We start from the raw sequence: 16,772 nt of genomic DNA, 5'->3' as shown, positions 1-16,772 counted from the left end.
CAGTTGAGGCAGGTCTGAGGGAGGGCAAGGGAGTCTGCTTTTTCAAGACATTCAATTAATCTGCGATGTGCATATCTTCTTGCCCTTTCTCTCTAATCCCCATTCCTGCTTTCTCAAATGTTCTATGCACTGACCAGAAGGCATCTGGTCTCCCTTCAATCTGCTTTGATGACCAGGTCATGAGGGATTCCCCTGCTCCAGGTCTACTCTTCTGATTCATATTGATGTGATGCAAATAAGAATCTTCCCTACCTCTAAGAGGTGAGATAGGAGGGGTCTTCTGCAGCATTGCTCACCAGTCCTCTCCTATCCCCACACTCCCTTCTTAGAAGAATCATATTACCCCAACCCAGGCAAATTCTTCTACAGTGTATTCTCCCTCCTACCCCAATGGCAGTTCACTTGGTCAGAAGCCAACTAGATTCCCTCTCCTGAAAAGTGCGGAGAGAGGGAGCAGAAAGCAGAACGGCATCAATGTGTGGGTGAAGGTCTGGGCACCATTGCCAAGGCCCTCCAAGTGGTCCTGGCTCCAGTGTCCAGCTGGCCACCTTCTACTTGGATCCTACTTAATCTGAATTTTTTGAACAAATTTACCTTTATTTAAATATGCATCCAAATGGTTCCTCTCAGGTATATCCCCTTAGTCAATTCCCTTCCCCAAAGGAAAAACACAGAAACCACGTTGCTGTCTTGACTATGACGATCCCCCAAACCCTGAAATGTCAGATGACCCCTACTCTACCAGGCAAGACATTCGTGAGCCAGAACCCAAATCCAGTTCAATTGTGAATGAAGTGGGACTTTATCTGAAGGCCTTTCACCTGTGCTCTACCTACTAGTACAGCTCCCATTGTTCGTGTCTTGAAACCACGACATCTGTGTTCTCTCCCTCAGATGCCAAAGTGACAGTGCTGAAGGGGCTGCACTAGGCTTGATGGGCACACTCGGTGGTATTCGGGCCATCATACTAGTTGGACTGGGTACTAATCTTTCCCCTTGATTTTCTTGCCTTTTCATGAAGGTGGCTCATAGAGAGACATGGTGCCTTAATGAGGGAGGTGGGTTGGGACGTGGATAGTGCTCCATCCAGCAAGGATGCAGCTGGGGCCAGGCTTTGGTGGAAGAGTGAATCTGGAAGAAGGCCTGGGAAACACCCCGTCAGCTAGAGAAGAGGTGTGTCCTTTGGTTTTGTTTATTTGATTAAATTGCTTTTGCTCATTTGTTTTTTCACATTTTTAACAGAGTGTGTGCCAGAAGCCCATTAGACTCAGTCTTCATAAGGGATGATTGGCACTATGGGTCTGACCAAAGTGACCTTCCATATTCCCCTCATATGAGGAGGGGACAGAGCAGAAGCATCACTCACATCCTTATTCCAAGCTCTAGACTTCAGATTTTTGAGGCCAAGCTCTGGTCAACTTAACCAATGGCCACTGTCTGTTAACTGTGTAGAGACAGTCCTGATATGCACCACTGGAAAGCTGCTAACCAGAGTTTAGAAGGACTCAGGGTGAAACAATATCTCTGTTTTCATATTATATTTGGCCAAGGGCACACTGAGGGATAGTGACTGAGGGTGACAGATATGTTCCTTCTGTGCATCTGAGATCTGTTTATATGTTTGCTGACCACTTGCTGCAAGTGATGTCATTTTTCAAGGATGTGTTGGCTGAGTGAATCACCCCCTTTGTCCAGAAATGTGTGAGTTTGTGAGGTCTGGCTAAATGTGTGAGACAGTGAGGCCTGGCCATAGGGAAGAGGCTGAGCAAACTGCAAAATGGTCATTTCCAGATGTGTCCAATTTTGGTATAGAGCTAGCTATCTTATGCAGTCAAGCTGGTACCCCCGTGATATAAGACTAGCTGAGTCTTCAGCGGGAATTGGATCTTGTTTCCCTGGTCTATGTTCATTCATCTTCTTGAAGTTCAAGCTGACCTGTTGTTTTCATCCTTGACATCCCTAAGAGTTTATAACCAGATGATTATAAAATTTAAATAAGTATACACTTGGAAAATGGGAAAAAATATCAAGACTCAGACCTGAGGCAATGGCCAGGTTGCAGGCTACCACAGAACAATAGCAGGCTCCTCTGCCACTTCATGGGACCGTCTCTGCTTTGGGGCATGTGGCTTGGCCTGCTCTGCTTCTTGGGTGAGCAACTGTACTTGACCTTTTCTTGCATAGGAGCAACTTTTGACCTCAATGCCATGACTCTTTGGAATGCTAGCAATTTAAAAAGGGTTATCTCTTTAACTCACTACCTGAATAAGAAACAAAATCCTAGTAGTATGATTAAAAAAAAAACACAGCCAAGGCAAAAATACATCAAAGGATGAATAAATCACTGGATCTGCAGTAAGTGCAGGGAGAGGGGGTTTTACAGGAAAGTGATAAGTCCCGGACCTGCTTAACTGTTCTTTTCATGCAGCACCATGCAATTCAGGACTGACATCATGTCGATATCTCCAAGGCCACTTTAGGTCATTGGGTCAAGCAATGTCTATTGGGTATTTGCTTTATGAAAGGCATAGGATTAAGAGCTCAGTGGGGAAAGAGAAAGGAATCTGAAGACCTAGTTTATATGCACAGAGTTTGCAATTTCATTGGGAAATATCCTGCAGGTCAAATATTTAAAGGGAGTTCTGAAACCATAAACTACAAAGTATCAGCATAAAGAATATCAGCGAAGGGAGGAACTGAGACAGTGAAAAATTCATCTATCTTGTCTGAGACACTTCATAAACATATTCAGAGTTAAGATATATCTAATGAAGTCCTGGATCTAGCCACATGGATGTAAATATCACGTGAGGGTCTCTGATCTGCTTAGCTGCTCAAATGCCACAGTGGTTGTGTCAATGTTTCAGTCAACATCTCTTGGGGACTTTCACCAATGAGACTGTTAACCAAGAGCTCAGTGTTTGTCACCACCTTGTTTTCTCTTTGAAGTCTTATGAGGTGAGATTTTATTTCTTGCTTTACTGTGATTGGACGGTATTATTACACATCTATAAATTGTTGTCACTCTTCCTCTAAGAAAGTGTGTGAGGCTAGTTCTTGTTGGGTATAAGAGCAACTGTGCACCTGGACATATGTGTGTGACGAGAGTATATCTGTCTATGGGAAAGGTTATACAAGTACATTTGAAAGCTTATGCATATTCTCAGTATGTGACAGTACAACTGACCCCAATAAAATGTGAATGTTTTGATTTTAACACTAGCTTTCATGTGACTATTTTCTCCTATGTCCTTGTCTGGCAATTCAAGGTTAACTGGCACCACATGGACATGGGCCTGTTGATTCTGGCCAAGCATCCAGGCTCCCAGGAGTTTCTGTTTATTTAACCAGAGTGAATAACATGTTTTGCCTCTTATTTTTAAAAGCACCCTCTCATTAAAACAACTAATAACATGCATTTTCTAAAACTTTATTGTTGGCTTTTAAAGATAGTTAAACTTTAGAGCAGTAGTTAAGGATACAATCAAGAACCTATGGATTAAATGGTGGACCTGTTTAACAAATCTTGGTATATTGGTAGGGGATCCCTGTGAATCTTGAAAGACAAATGTAGGTCAACTAAAAGAATGCATATATCCCCCAGTGGGTATATGGAGTTTGTTGTCCAGAGGAGAGAGAATAGGCCAAAATAAGAATAACAAAGTTTTAGGTTGATTCTTGGGTTAAAAATTGCTATAAAGATATTGGGGAAAATGAAGATTGGACATATGTAATTATAATGTTTTTTAAATAAGATACAAAGATTTCTGTATATTCCCTCCCCCAGGGGAAAAAAATATTCCTTGGGATCAAGTTGGGGAAGGAATGATGGACTGATCTGATTTGGCAGGGAGGGCATTTTTGTATGGAGCCAAGAGCAACCCTCTTCATCAAGATGCTGTATAATACTATGTATGAACTTGTCTAACACAATTAAGAAACTAGAGTTTGTGTCATGGCGCTCACTCAGCTTACTGCCAGCTCAGGAAGACCAACAGTGTTATAGGCTTGCTGAGTTCATGTAGCTTACAGTGCATTAAAGAAGCCTAGGGACTAGAATAGGGAGAAGATAACCCCATGGCATCCTCTCCTTAACAGATCACTTCTGGAATGATCTCTTTCTAGAAATGAAACTTGGGTGCCAATGATGTTATGATTTTGAGAAATAATGCCTAAACATTTGTGCATATTTTGTCCGTGCTCAAGGGTTCTTAAAGTGGCCACATTATCTCACTGAGCCTCAAAGTCAATCAATTTATGATTTAATATTATCCCCATATTGCAGGCAAGACAACTGAGGCCCAGGGAGAGCAATAGGCTAGCCAGAAGGTGGAGATTCCAGAACTTAAATATAAGCTCTCTGGCTCCAGGACTGGTATTTTTCCTGTTATTCCATGAACTAAACTGCCACAAGCACAGAGGAAGGGATCTGGACTAAGGACTCTGGATGCCACATTCCAGAAGGAGCTTTCGAACAAACTGGGATACTAGGCCTGAAAGACAGATGCTTTTACAGGGCCCGGGATAGCTGTTATCAAATATTTGAAACTGTCATATGGAGGCGACTTCTTTATAGCTCCAGAGGGCAGAAGTAGAATTAATTGATTGAAATTATGCATGAAGCCAGAGGGTGATAGCAAAAATGTGTCTGAAAGAATAACAAGTGTTGAACTGCAGAACTGCGTCCAGATAGGTCAACAAAGCAATGACTTCACAGCAACAGAGAGCCAGTCTGGTCACCTAAGCAGATGGGAGGGAGGGTCATCAGCATGGAGGTCTGCAGCTGGGTTTTTGCTTGCTTTTGTGGGAGACTGACTCAGTCTAAAACACCACTCCTGCTCAGTATAGATTCCAGTCCCAGTGGTGTCCCTGATGTAGAGTCCTTTCTTGGAGAGAAGCCCTGGCTGGTCAGTTTGGAAAGCCCATAATTCAGAGCTGACCATAGAACCCTTACAGTTCCTGTTTGGACTGGGCAAAGCCCTTCCCAGTACCAGCTGCTGTTCTTGGTAGGCCTTGCTTGTGCTCCCCATCTGTTGGCTATTTTGGGTTTTCCTGTTCTGGGTCTATAGGCATGCCTTGTGCCTTCTCTCTGCTTTCTCGCAGGTACTGAGAGCACCCAGGTTTGTTGTTGATGGTGGTTTATTTCAGCTTGCTTGCATTTGGGGTTTGTGAGGATACCTCATTAGCAGTTTTGTTGTGAATGTTGTCCATGGCCAGGTTTCTTGGTTTTGCTACTTAACAGGTCTGTTTTCATGTGGAGATCCAAGAAGATCCAAACGTATGCAGTCACATTCCTATCATCTTGCCAGGATTCTTGGACCTGCTACTGTTATTTCAAGATCCTCCTACTGTGGCTCTTTGGCCAGGTGTCTGCCAATTTAATTATTTCCATTTTTTCTCTTAGAAACTATCATCAGCATATAATAAAATACAACACTTCTGTGAAAGAGCTTGGCAGTACAAAATAAGTTAGGCTCTGCTAGAACATAACTTAAAGGAAAAACTCAAAAAGATTTAAAAACAGATATAGAGGGTTTTTTTTCACAGTGAGTTATAGCCCTGGGCTGGGAGAGATGGGCCGTATATCCACATTTTGCCTTCTTTGCCCCAGTAGAGAACAATTCTCACAGTTGGATGTCTGACTCAGGAATCTGTCGGTTTTGCCTGACTAAAGTCACATCATTGATTGATGCCAAATCTTGCTCAATTAAAGGTTCATTTTTCTTTTGGCTGTTGGCAAATACAACATTGATTACGGGTTATTAGCATCCACCCTCTCAGATTTCGAATGTTCTGGGAGCGTCTGCCTGCATACCAACTACGGCAGCAGCAATAGGGCTCCCAACCACCTTTTTATTCTGGGCCCAAGGACACCTGCCTTGGTGTCTGACTGCAGGGAGGCTATACATTCAGTAGGCCCTTCCTAGGAAGATTAAGAGAAAAAAAGGATCTTTACCCAATCTCCATCTTACTCCCAGCATGCACCCTCCTACCTCCTAGCTAAGAAAAACAGTGGTATCTTGTGATAACATTTAGGTACTTTATACTAGTCTATTTATTCATTCAGTCTTTTGTTCATTTGGTTGCATATTCATTGAATAAATATTTTTGAGAACTGGTTTGTGGAGCAGATGAAACAATTGCAGAGACTGCAGAAGGTGAGACTGAGTCCCATGTGAAGCTGAGTATGAACACAGTCTCTGCTTTGTTGCAGAGGTTTGTCAGCAGGATGTGGAAACTGAGCCAACTGCTAGTTATACCTTCTCAGCAAGCCCTTCCTCTGAGGTTTTCTGCAGAAAGAGAAGACAGCAGCCTAGGCCTGCAAAAGGGCTTTCAGTTCTCACTACCCATCCTCCACTCGGGATGGCCCCCCAATCCCTCAACCTGCTCTGGTCTTGAGCTGAGCCTTTGTTGATAGCAAGACTTTTCAAAAATAAGAAGTAGCTGCTCTTGCCTGCAAGTGCTGCGGCCTCCTTGAGGAGCCTTCTGGCAGGATGGAGTCGATGTCAGGTTGGCCTGGGCAAAGGCTCCTCTGCATTCTTACCTCCGCTGCTGACTAGGCCCAAAGGTCTCTACCACTACCCGTTGTATGTGTGTCCTAGGGCAGCTGGAAGGAATTAACCCAAGTTCCGTGACTAAGGAGAACAGGCTTTTGCTATCTCACAGTTCCAAAGGTCAGAACTGGGCTCCTCCTGGAGGCCCAGGGAGAGAATCTGTTTCCTTGCCTTTTCCAGCATCTGGAGGCCTCACGTGTTTCTTGACTTCTGAACCCCTTTCTCCACCTTCAAAACCAACAGTGTACCGTTTGCAAAACCTGCTGCAGTGGAACGCGAAGTATCTCACATGAAAGGCAGAAGATAAAACTTCTCGGATGCCTCTGTGGCCAGTGTCAATTAAACAGCATCATCACTCTAGGAGATTGTTAATCAGACACTTCTGTTGAAAAAAATAATGCTGCTGAAGTAAGCAGGACTTCTCCACCAGCTACAGAGGAGCTGTCAACTTGTTAGTGGGAATCTTCTCCCCCTCCGTCCTCCCCCATGTGGCCGGCTGCTGAGGCTGCTGCAAAAATGCCTGTGCATGCTTTTTCTAGCCCCGCTCTCTAGACGGGGCTCTCAGCTCAGTGCTTGCTATTAGCAGTGATGTTCCTGTGGGTCTTCAGGAGTCCAATTTTCTTTTTGGAGAACTAGCAAATCTTTACAGGAACCCTGCAACCCTGTAATCCAGCTGACTGCTCTGTGAAAAATCGGCCCTGAGATCATAGTTTAGGGGAATAAACAGGACTCACAGCCACTCGCCCTGAAGAACATGAGCCTGTGGAGACTCCAGGAAATGAAAAGCAAACGCCCTGTTTGGATATGGGGCCAACGAGACAAATTCTGTCAGTGGTTTGGTATTAAATGATGCCCTTAATCCCCAGCTCTTGGGACATGGTATCTTCATGAAACGTTGATCAGCCTTGGCTCAGAGTCTTCCTGTTCTGTCCTGCGGTTCTGGGCTGTTTGTAGTCACAGTAAATATTTGTCCTGTCAAATGGCATTTGGTTGCTCACATGTCTTGTTTAAGAGATAAATGTCAGGGATCTGTCTCTCCCCCCTCCCTTTCTCTCTGTTGTGAACTATGAGGAAATGTACATACATCAATATTGTTCCTACTTCCCTAACAACTGTGGAGTCACAGATAAAGACTAATATCTTCAGAGTTCTCATATCCTGATTAGGTTTGTGTCAAGTCAAAGTGAAGCCACCCGCGCCTTAGTAATATACGTGCCATCGAGAGCACAGCCTGTTCCAGACCAGAAGCAATTTCTGTTCTGACATGCCTCTGTTATTAAAAAGTTAAGAAAAGTAGAGAAGGGAATACAAAGATTGGAACTTTCAAGGATGAAACAACAAAGTTAATGGCACTGAGCAGTCTGCTTGGAAACAGAAGGAAATCCACAGTGACTTTGGCTGTGGATCAGAAATCTACAGGCCAGGGAAAGGGAGTGGGTGGTAAAAGACAGTAAAGGAGGGAGAGATGGTGATGGAAGGAGGCTTGATTTGGGGTGGTGAACACGCAATACAATAACAGATGATGTATTATAGAATTGTATACCTGAAACCTATGTAATTTTATTAACCATTGTCAGCCCAATAAATTAGATAAAATAATTAAAAATTAGAAAAAACAAATCCACAGGCTGAATCGACCACAAGAGGAAAAAAATAAAAAAAAAACCACTTCTGCCTTATAGATATTATGTCAGGATGACACTGATAAAGGGTAATAATCAGTTAAAAAGGAGCAAGAATTTGGGGTAATCAAAGACCATCCCCTTTTGTCATTGCTGCAAAATAAAAGAGCATTAGAGCATTTTGGAAATGATGATGTCATACCTTCATAACTGGCACACGATTGATGGGGAAACAGGCAAGGGGTCATTTTGTGTGTGTGCTTATAGAGAAGTAGGGGAAAGGTTCAGATTGGCCTTTAGGAGCTGCTCTCGGGCTGAGGAAGGGCCTGTGGTAAGAAGCAGCCAGAGATTTTCCTGATTTGGGAGGAGGGGGCTATGTGTTTGCTTCCAATAGTAGAGGTATCCCCATTGCCACTGGGGAGAGAGTCGATCTGAGGAACTATTCTGGTGAACAAGGTCCCAGGAAGCTCCAGAGTATCAGTGCTAAATATTTTCCATCCAGAATAAGTGCCCTTCCCAACAGAGATTAGAAAATGAGCTTGATCTTAACTGTTTTGTGTACCTCTGAAACCTAAGGACCAACCATTGTGTGGAGTTTTGGAGTTTCTAAACTCTAAAGCTATCCTTCCCATAACACACGTGACCTCATGTGATCCTCCCAGCAACCATGGGAAGGTTAGTCATTGTTCCTATTAGATAGGTGAGGAAACCAGAACCCGGGGTGTTGGCAGGACTATTCGATGTTGCACAGACACCTGAGAGTCAGGGATGGACTCAGATCATGGAGGAGGAGAATGAGTGGTTTATTGCCCACCCCCGACCAAACCAACCTGGCTGCCTGTTAGATCTGTTAACACAGCGTTTTTAATCATCACCTCATGTCATCTCAAAACATCTTGTGAGGCAAATGTGTTTAATCCCCATTTACTTATCTCGTTTAACCCTTACATCAACCTTATAGGATTTTATTATCCTTAATTTAGAGATGAAGAAACTGAGGTTTAGAGAAATGATGTAAATCAAGTCGCTCTGCTGGTAGGTGACAGAGCTAGGTTTGAACCCAGTGTCTTGTTGATGGCAAACAAAGCCTTGACCTCCTTCTCTAAACCACATGGCAGCTGCCAGAGAGCATCGTCAAGTCCAAGTGTGGTACCTAGTATCTGGAAGACCTCACTGGAGGTGTGATATTCCGGTCCTGTGCCTGTAGGATGTCCCCCTCTTACAAACCCTCCCTGTCCAGTCACAAACGCTTTTCTGAGGCAATTACTGAATACCTCAGGCCAGCTCTGTGATAGCCCTGGTCATGAGCCCACCCCCCTGGCAAGGAGTTAAGGCCTCATCCCTTGCATGCCTGGTTTCCCAGTTTAGGGGGTTGGTACTTACTCAGAGCACCCTCTTCCTCCCCCGCCCAGGATCAGAGATGGGGACCCGGACCTGAGTTTTTGACTTGGCATAGGTCTGGCCCTCTTCCCTACTGCCCTGTGATCCCACTTCCCCCACTTTCCAGTTACTGCTGAACCTGGGAAGATTTCACGCTCAGCACAGGCAGGAGTTAAGGCCAACTTGGAGTCTGCTTGGCTCAGGGTTTCTGGGATTTAGATCCATTAAAGCTGGATTTCTCCTGTTTCCTTCTGTAATCTTCCTTGTAACTTTCTGATTTGAATTTGTTTAAATTGTCACTGGATTGTACAGCCTTGCTTCAAAAGACTTGTTCTATTGTGAAATAAAAAGAGTTTTCTTAATATGTAAATGCTTATGCAAATCGTGTTTTTCCACCACCAATTTCTCCTTCCTAATCTAGCCCCTGCCGCTCAGACTGCTGCAGAGGTTCAGAGCCTGTATGAGGTCACCCAGGGGCAGGAATCTGGGGCGAATGTTACCATGACTACCACTTATTGAGCACTTACTCTGTGCCAGGAATGGTGCCAAGTCCATTATATGCATTATCTCATTTCCCTTCACAACAACTTTTAGGATTAGATATTATTAATATTTTTATTTTAATAGAGAGATTGAGTAACTTGTTCAAGATTATGTAGCTTTTGCCCTGGCTGGTATGGCTCAGTGGATTGAGTGCTGGCCTGCAAACCAAAGGGTCGATGGTTCAATTCCTAGTCAGGGCACATGCCTGGGTTGCAGGCCAGGTCCCCAGTAGGGTACGTGTGAGAGGCAGCCACACATTGATGTGTCTCTCCCTTCTCCTCTCTCTAGAAATGAATAAATTAAAACATAAAAAAAATTTTAGACAGCCAATTAAAAAAAGATTATGTAGCTTTTGGTAGGGCTAATGTTGTACCTCCACTTGCAGAACTTGAAATCCAATGCCTCCGAGCACTATGCTTTCCAGTCTGATGTCTCCCTTAGCCAAGTAAAAAGAAAATGGGACTAGAGGGTAGAAGAAACAAAGGGGAAAGGTTTAAATCACCTTGATGGGATTACCTCAGGGGAACTGGCATAAAACCCTGTAGTATCCTGGGTAGTGGAAAGGCATAGACTCTGAGGTCAGAGACTTGGGTTCAAATGCTGCTTCTGGCACTTAGAACTGTGCAATTGTGGACAACCACAGATAAGGCATTCCACCTCATTTAACCTGTTCCTCACCAATCACATAGTACTGCTGCTGCTACTACTACTACTACTACTACCACTACTACTAATTTCTGATAAATCTCTCTGACAAATTTTCTTTTTATGTTATATTCTTTATTTCTAGAATATGTATGAGTACATGGCACATGAGAAGTGTTACCAAAATGGTAGATATATTGTCCTGAGTGGTGTGGCTCAGTTGGTTGGACATCGTCCTGCAAAGAGAAAGGTTGCCAGTTCGATTCCTGATCAGGGCACATGCCTGGACTGTGGATTCTTTCCCAGGTTGTAGCACATACAAGAGGCAGCTGATTGATGTTTCTCTCTCACATTGATGTTTTTCTTCCTTCTGCCCTCCCTTTTCCACTCTCTAAAAATAAATAAATAAAGTCTTTTTTTTTAAATGGTAGGTATATGCATTCAACAAATATTTGAGTGACTAAACAGTTACTTTGATTTTGTTGCTCATAACCATATTTTGATTTGAAGCCCATAAACATAGTGCATAGAGCTTAAGCGCTTTTCAAGGGCCTACAGAACGTTTGATGCTTAAAATTATTAGCTCCAAGACATTAAGAAACTTTCTATAGATTTAAAAATTAATAAATGCTTAATTGAGTGTCTAATAGACTAACATTATGTCAACAACTCAACTCTTGACAATTGAACTCTTTTATAGTTATGTATCAATAATAAATATAATGGAATTTAGATCAGAAGAATTAAGTGAAGAATTTAAAATGTTAAAGGATAATTTTATGAGTTTAAAAAGTCATATATATTTATATTAGTCATACAAACATACTAAGTTAATATGTGTCGAGTATTTTATTTACTTATTAATGAATGAGGAAATCAGTGCAATATTATAACTGGCTCAAGGGAGAATTCAAAGACCAGAGACATATGTAGGACATGAAATAAATTTACAAATACATGCAAAACTGGCTTGTTCCATAATGAAGGGGGGAAGGGATTAATTACTCCTCCACCAGGCAGAATTAATTTGTGTGTTTATAGATAATAATTATTTACATTGCTATCATTTAAAAAATAACTTAATTGTGAATTAGCCCAAGGACAATGAAAGAAGTCAGTGGATGCTACATTTGGCATATAAAAGTATATAAATATAATTTTTATAAAGGGCAAAAATCTTGAGATATAGCATATAATATTCCTGAAACATAATATATATGATATACCAAGGACATTCCAAGAATATCAAGTAAAGACAGTCAATAAGTCTGGATCTTACTTTATATTTTTATACAATATTTAAACGGGTATTTATATTCCCATTTATATGCCCATATTCCATGGGTAAATCTGATACATATTTCTGGCTGAGAATCATTTGCTTATAAGCCTCTAGAATTAAACTAAAGAAGTAAGGTTTAGGCTAAGTAAGTATTTCAAATAATAACTGAATAACATGACTGATAACACCATACTGCCATAGACTAATGTCATCAAGTAATGCATCTCCAGGACACTATTAATATAGGAAAACTTGAAAGGATCCATTTCTTAAGAATTTTGATCAGTGTTTCCCCTAAAGTAAAAACACATTCTCAAAAGCAAGGACGCTGACAAACTTCCAGGGACTTCTCACTAAGCATGCCTTTTTGTAGTGTTTATTTTAATACCATTTTATTTACACAAATTTAAGCTAGAGCATGCTGAGTGTTTCTGCTGATAATTCTTCCCATGAAACTCTTACAATAGTCACATTTTAAACAAACTTAATTATTTCTAGTACTTCTTTTTTTATAAAGAATAAAAAATAACTTTCCAGGGGTTCTCTGGGAAATCTCAAAGATGGTTTTAGGTATAAAAAACCTTCTGACAGTATCGTTTTTCTATATTTAGGATCCCATTTTGGGAAGGCAAAATTAAAAAGAGTTGACAGAGGAGTTTGGACAATTGATTAAGATAGGCTCATGGCTGCCTGAGAAACTATTTATTACCTATTTAATCGAAGTGACAATAAAACATTTAAAAATACACATTGACAGCAATGCAATTGTAAAGATCCTTGCCCCATCCATAAATGAATCTTTGCTCTTTTTTTTTCCTTCAAATACTCAAGGACATAACAAAGTCAACATAAAACTTGTTCTAGTAAGACACAGAATCTTTTCTCTCTAGGTACCTTACACAGAAAGTTAAGAATCACCACACATATTGTAAACAAAGGCGTTCATCAGTAAACCAGGGAAGCAAACCCATCAAAATAGAGTGAACTTGGCTAAGACTCTAGCATCTTTCATAACTTCTTTTCATACTCAGGTGTTATCAACAAAGGCAAACAGAATTCACATTTTTGAGTTTTTGCTTTCATTGTCCTTTTTCATTTTCTGAAGCAAACTGACACTTGATATTAGGACAGGTCTCAGGGGATCCACAAGATCAAAACAAATTTTCTCATCATTCTGTGATGCCAGTTATGCAAAAAGGCAATTTCTTCTCTACTAGTATCCTGAAATTAAATAATAGGCCAGTATTTTTTAAACTCTCAGTTTTAATTTTTAGTATGATATTAATAGTTATAACTCACACAGGAGAGCTTTGGGATTCCCAACAAGTCCCAAGAATAAAATGATCCGGAGAACCACAAAATTGAGGACCGCTGCTTTGGGGTAAAACTGCTTTTTTTTTCTTTGAAAAATCAAGACATATATGCAGTTGGGTTTTTCTGTCACTATTTCTCCTAAGTGCAGTTGCAACCGCTCATATTAATTATAAACTCTTTTGAAATTTAATTTATTTTATTTTAAAATCATGTTTATTCTATTACAGTTGTCTCCATTTTCCCCCCTTTCCCTCCTCCACCCATCCCACCCTGCCCCTGTCTCCCACAGTCAATTTCCACTCTGTTGTCCATGTCCATGGGTCATTCATACATGTTCTTTGTTTAGTTCCTTCTCCTTCTTTCTACCATTGTCCTCCTTTCCCATCCCCTCTGGTCACTTTCAGTCTGCTTCATGTTTCCTTGCCTGTGATTTATTTTGTTCGTTAGTTTATTTTGTTGAATAGTTTCCACTTATGGGTGAGATCATATGATATTTGTCTTTCACCGGCTGGCTTATTTCACATAGCATAATATTCTCCAGTTCCATCCATGTTGTTGCAAAAGGTTAGAGTTCTTTCTTTCTTTCTTTTTCATAATGCAGATTGATTTTATTTATTTTTTTAAATGTCAAGATCCATGAAAAAATATTAAAAAATTTAAATCCATTATAAAGTCTCAGCGATCATGACACCTGCACAGAAATAATAAAGTAAATCAATGAAATAAAATGAGCATTCTAGAAACAAACATATATATCTTTCTAACAATATAATATATGATTAAACTGATATTTCAAATCAATGGGGGGAAAAAAGCTTATTCAACAAATAAGGTGCATGGACTACTATTACTTGAAATAAAACAAAATATAGAGCCCTATTTAACACATTATACAACCAATATTCAGGTGAGTTAAAAATCAATATGTAAAATCTAAGGATTTTTAGGAGAAAATACAAAATAATATTTTTCTTACCCTGAAGTAACATATTCACACCCAGAAGCTATAAAGTAAAATATTGACAATATAACTATTTTAAACATTTAAGACTATACAGTAATATCCATGTCAAAAAAGTTAAAGGACAAGAAATAGAATATGAAAGTATTTAAAACACATCTATAAAATGGTTAATAGTTGGGTTTTTGAGGGGTTTTTTTTTAGGGAAAAGTTCTACAAACATTTAATAAAAAATGGATATAAATACCAAAAAGTCATTTAAAGCTTTCATAAAGAAATAATAGAAATAGGCAAGAAATGTACAAAAACAGGTTTAGTTTCAACAAATAATGTAGTAACAAAATAATACATCATTGTCACAATCAGTTAATAAGTATTAAAAAAATATTGGTAATATCAAGCATTGGTGACTGTGAAAGGAACTGGGTATTCACAGACTCTTTTTCTTTATCTTCTCAAAGCAGTCCCTTTAGCATATTTTGCAATGCTGGTTTGGTGGAGGTGTATTCTTTTGGCCTTTTTTTTTTTTCTTTTTTTTGTCTGAGAAGCTCCTTTTTTCTCCTTCCATTTTAATTGAGAGCCTTGCTGGGTAATGCAGTCTTCATTGCAGGCCTTTGTTTTTCATGACTTGGAATATTTCTTGCCATTCTCTTCTTACTTATAGTGTTTCTGTTGAGAAGTCAGATGCTAGCTGTATTGGGCCCCCTTATATATTACTACCTCTTTCTCCCTTGCTTCCTTTAGGATTCTCTGTCTTTGATATTTGCCATTTTAATTATTATGTGTCTTGGAGTGGGCCTCATTGGGTTTCTCTTGAATGGGACCTTCTGTGCTTCCTGGACTTCTGTGACTTTTTCTCTCTTCAAATTAGGGAAGTTAACATCATTACTTTTTCAAATAGGTTCCCTAGCCCTTGCTTCTCTTCTTTTCCTTCTGGTATCCCTATTATATGAATATTATTAAGTTTCAGGTTGTCCTGCATTTCCCTAAATGCCTCTTCATTCTTTTTGAGTATTTTTTCATTTTCTTCCTCTTTCTGGGAGCTTTTTCTACCTTGTCCTCCAGCTCGCTGATTCATTTCTCTGCTTCATATAGTCTGCTCTTGATTCTTTCTACTGTGTTCTTCAATTCAAAAATTGTATTCTTCATTTCCTCTTGCCTCTTGTTGATAGTTTCTATGTCCTTTTTTATGCTGATATAATTTGCAGTAAGTTACTCATAGTGTCCCTTTAGTTTTTGGTAATTCTCTCTGAGCTCACTGAGCTCATTGAGCTTCCTTAGAACCATTTTTTTGAACTCAATATCTGATAGCTCACTTGCCTCTATTTCATTTAGTACTCTTTCTGGGGATTCCTCCTTTCCCTTCGACTCGAGGGGAGGCGGTGTTTTTTTGTCTTCTCATTATTTGTGAGACTCTTCTTTTTTGCTTCTGCTTCTTAAATTGATGTGTCTTGATTTCCTGACTTTGTGGTGTGAACTTCTGTGGTAGGAGATCGCTGTTTTGTTTTGTTTTTCTTTCTGGATCTGTCTCGAATGATGTCAGGTGTTGACCCTGTCTGACCTTAGGCAATCTGTTAGAGACTTCCAGGAATCTACTGTCTGTGGCTGTCTCCTTCAGTTGTTAATCTTGTCACTCTGCACTCAGAAGGCTGGCTTAGAGACACCACATGACATGCACTTAGAGTCCCTCCTGAGGGTAGGGTTATTGGGTCCTCTCATGCTGCTACCGCTAAGGGGGGTAGTCTGCCTGAGCAAGATGGTTGCTGCCATATGGGGGATGAGTCAGCACCGAGATCCTGCCTGCTACTCTTTCAGTTCTTTCCCCAAAGCCTCCTTTCCCAGTCTCTCATTAGGTGTCTCCAGCCCACTCTGCCCCTGCCTTTGCCAGAGCCCAGGGTAAGTGGCAGTTAGGTTGTGCTAAAGCTGATTCTTCTGTCTGCCCGAGGTTTTATATAAGGCTCCTCTCTCACTATTGTTCAGTTGTTCATTCCAGTTTATTTCTCCACAATTTAGTTGTAATTCCAGGATGGCCCTGGGATGAGGTCAGTGTGACTTCTACTCACTCCTCTGCCAACTTTTAACTAAAGCAACAAACTCTCATTCATAGATAAAAGTGGATGCGGAGGCAGATAACTGAGAACTTTCTGTATGGCAGCCAACTAGAAAAGCTCATTAATATACTTTTCTATAGCCATACACTTCTCTTTTACATGTTCTTGAAGTAAGAAAAAAAAATGAACATGCTCACTAACACTACCCATATATAGCCATTCAAGAATACATCATTAATTAATTAAATATTGCAATATTCTATCTTGCTATCCTCTAATTAACTCAGTTTAATACCAGTTCAACGTTTTAAGCTACTTAGGAATCTCAGAAATTATCTTCAAGTTGGCATTCTAGAAATTATTCTTGAAATAAAGTTATAAAAATCATAATTCAATTTTGTTAAACATAGATTTACATTA

The sequence above is a fragment of the Pteronotus mesoamericanus genome, unplaced genomic scaffold (genome assembly GCF_021234165.1).
Source record: "Pteronotus mesoamericanus isolate MK-2021 breed Mesoamerican mustached bat unplaced genomic scaffold, CSHL_Meso_final contig_182, whole genome shotgun sequence".
NCBI lineage: Eukaryota > Metazoa > Chordata > Mammalia > Chiroptera > Mormoopidae > Pteronotus > Pteronotus mesoamericanus.
This window is presented reverse-complemented; position numbering follows the sequence as displayed.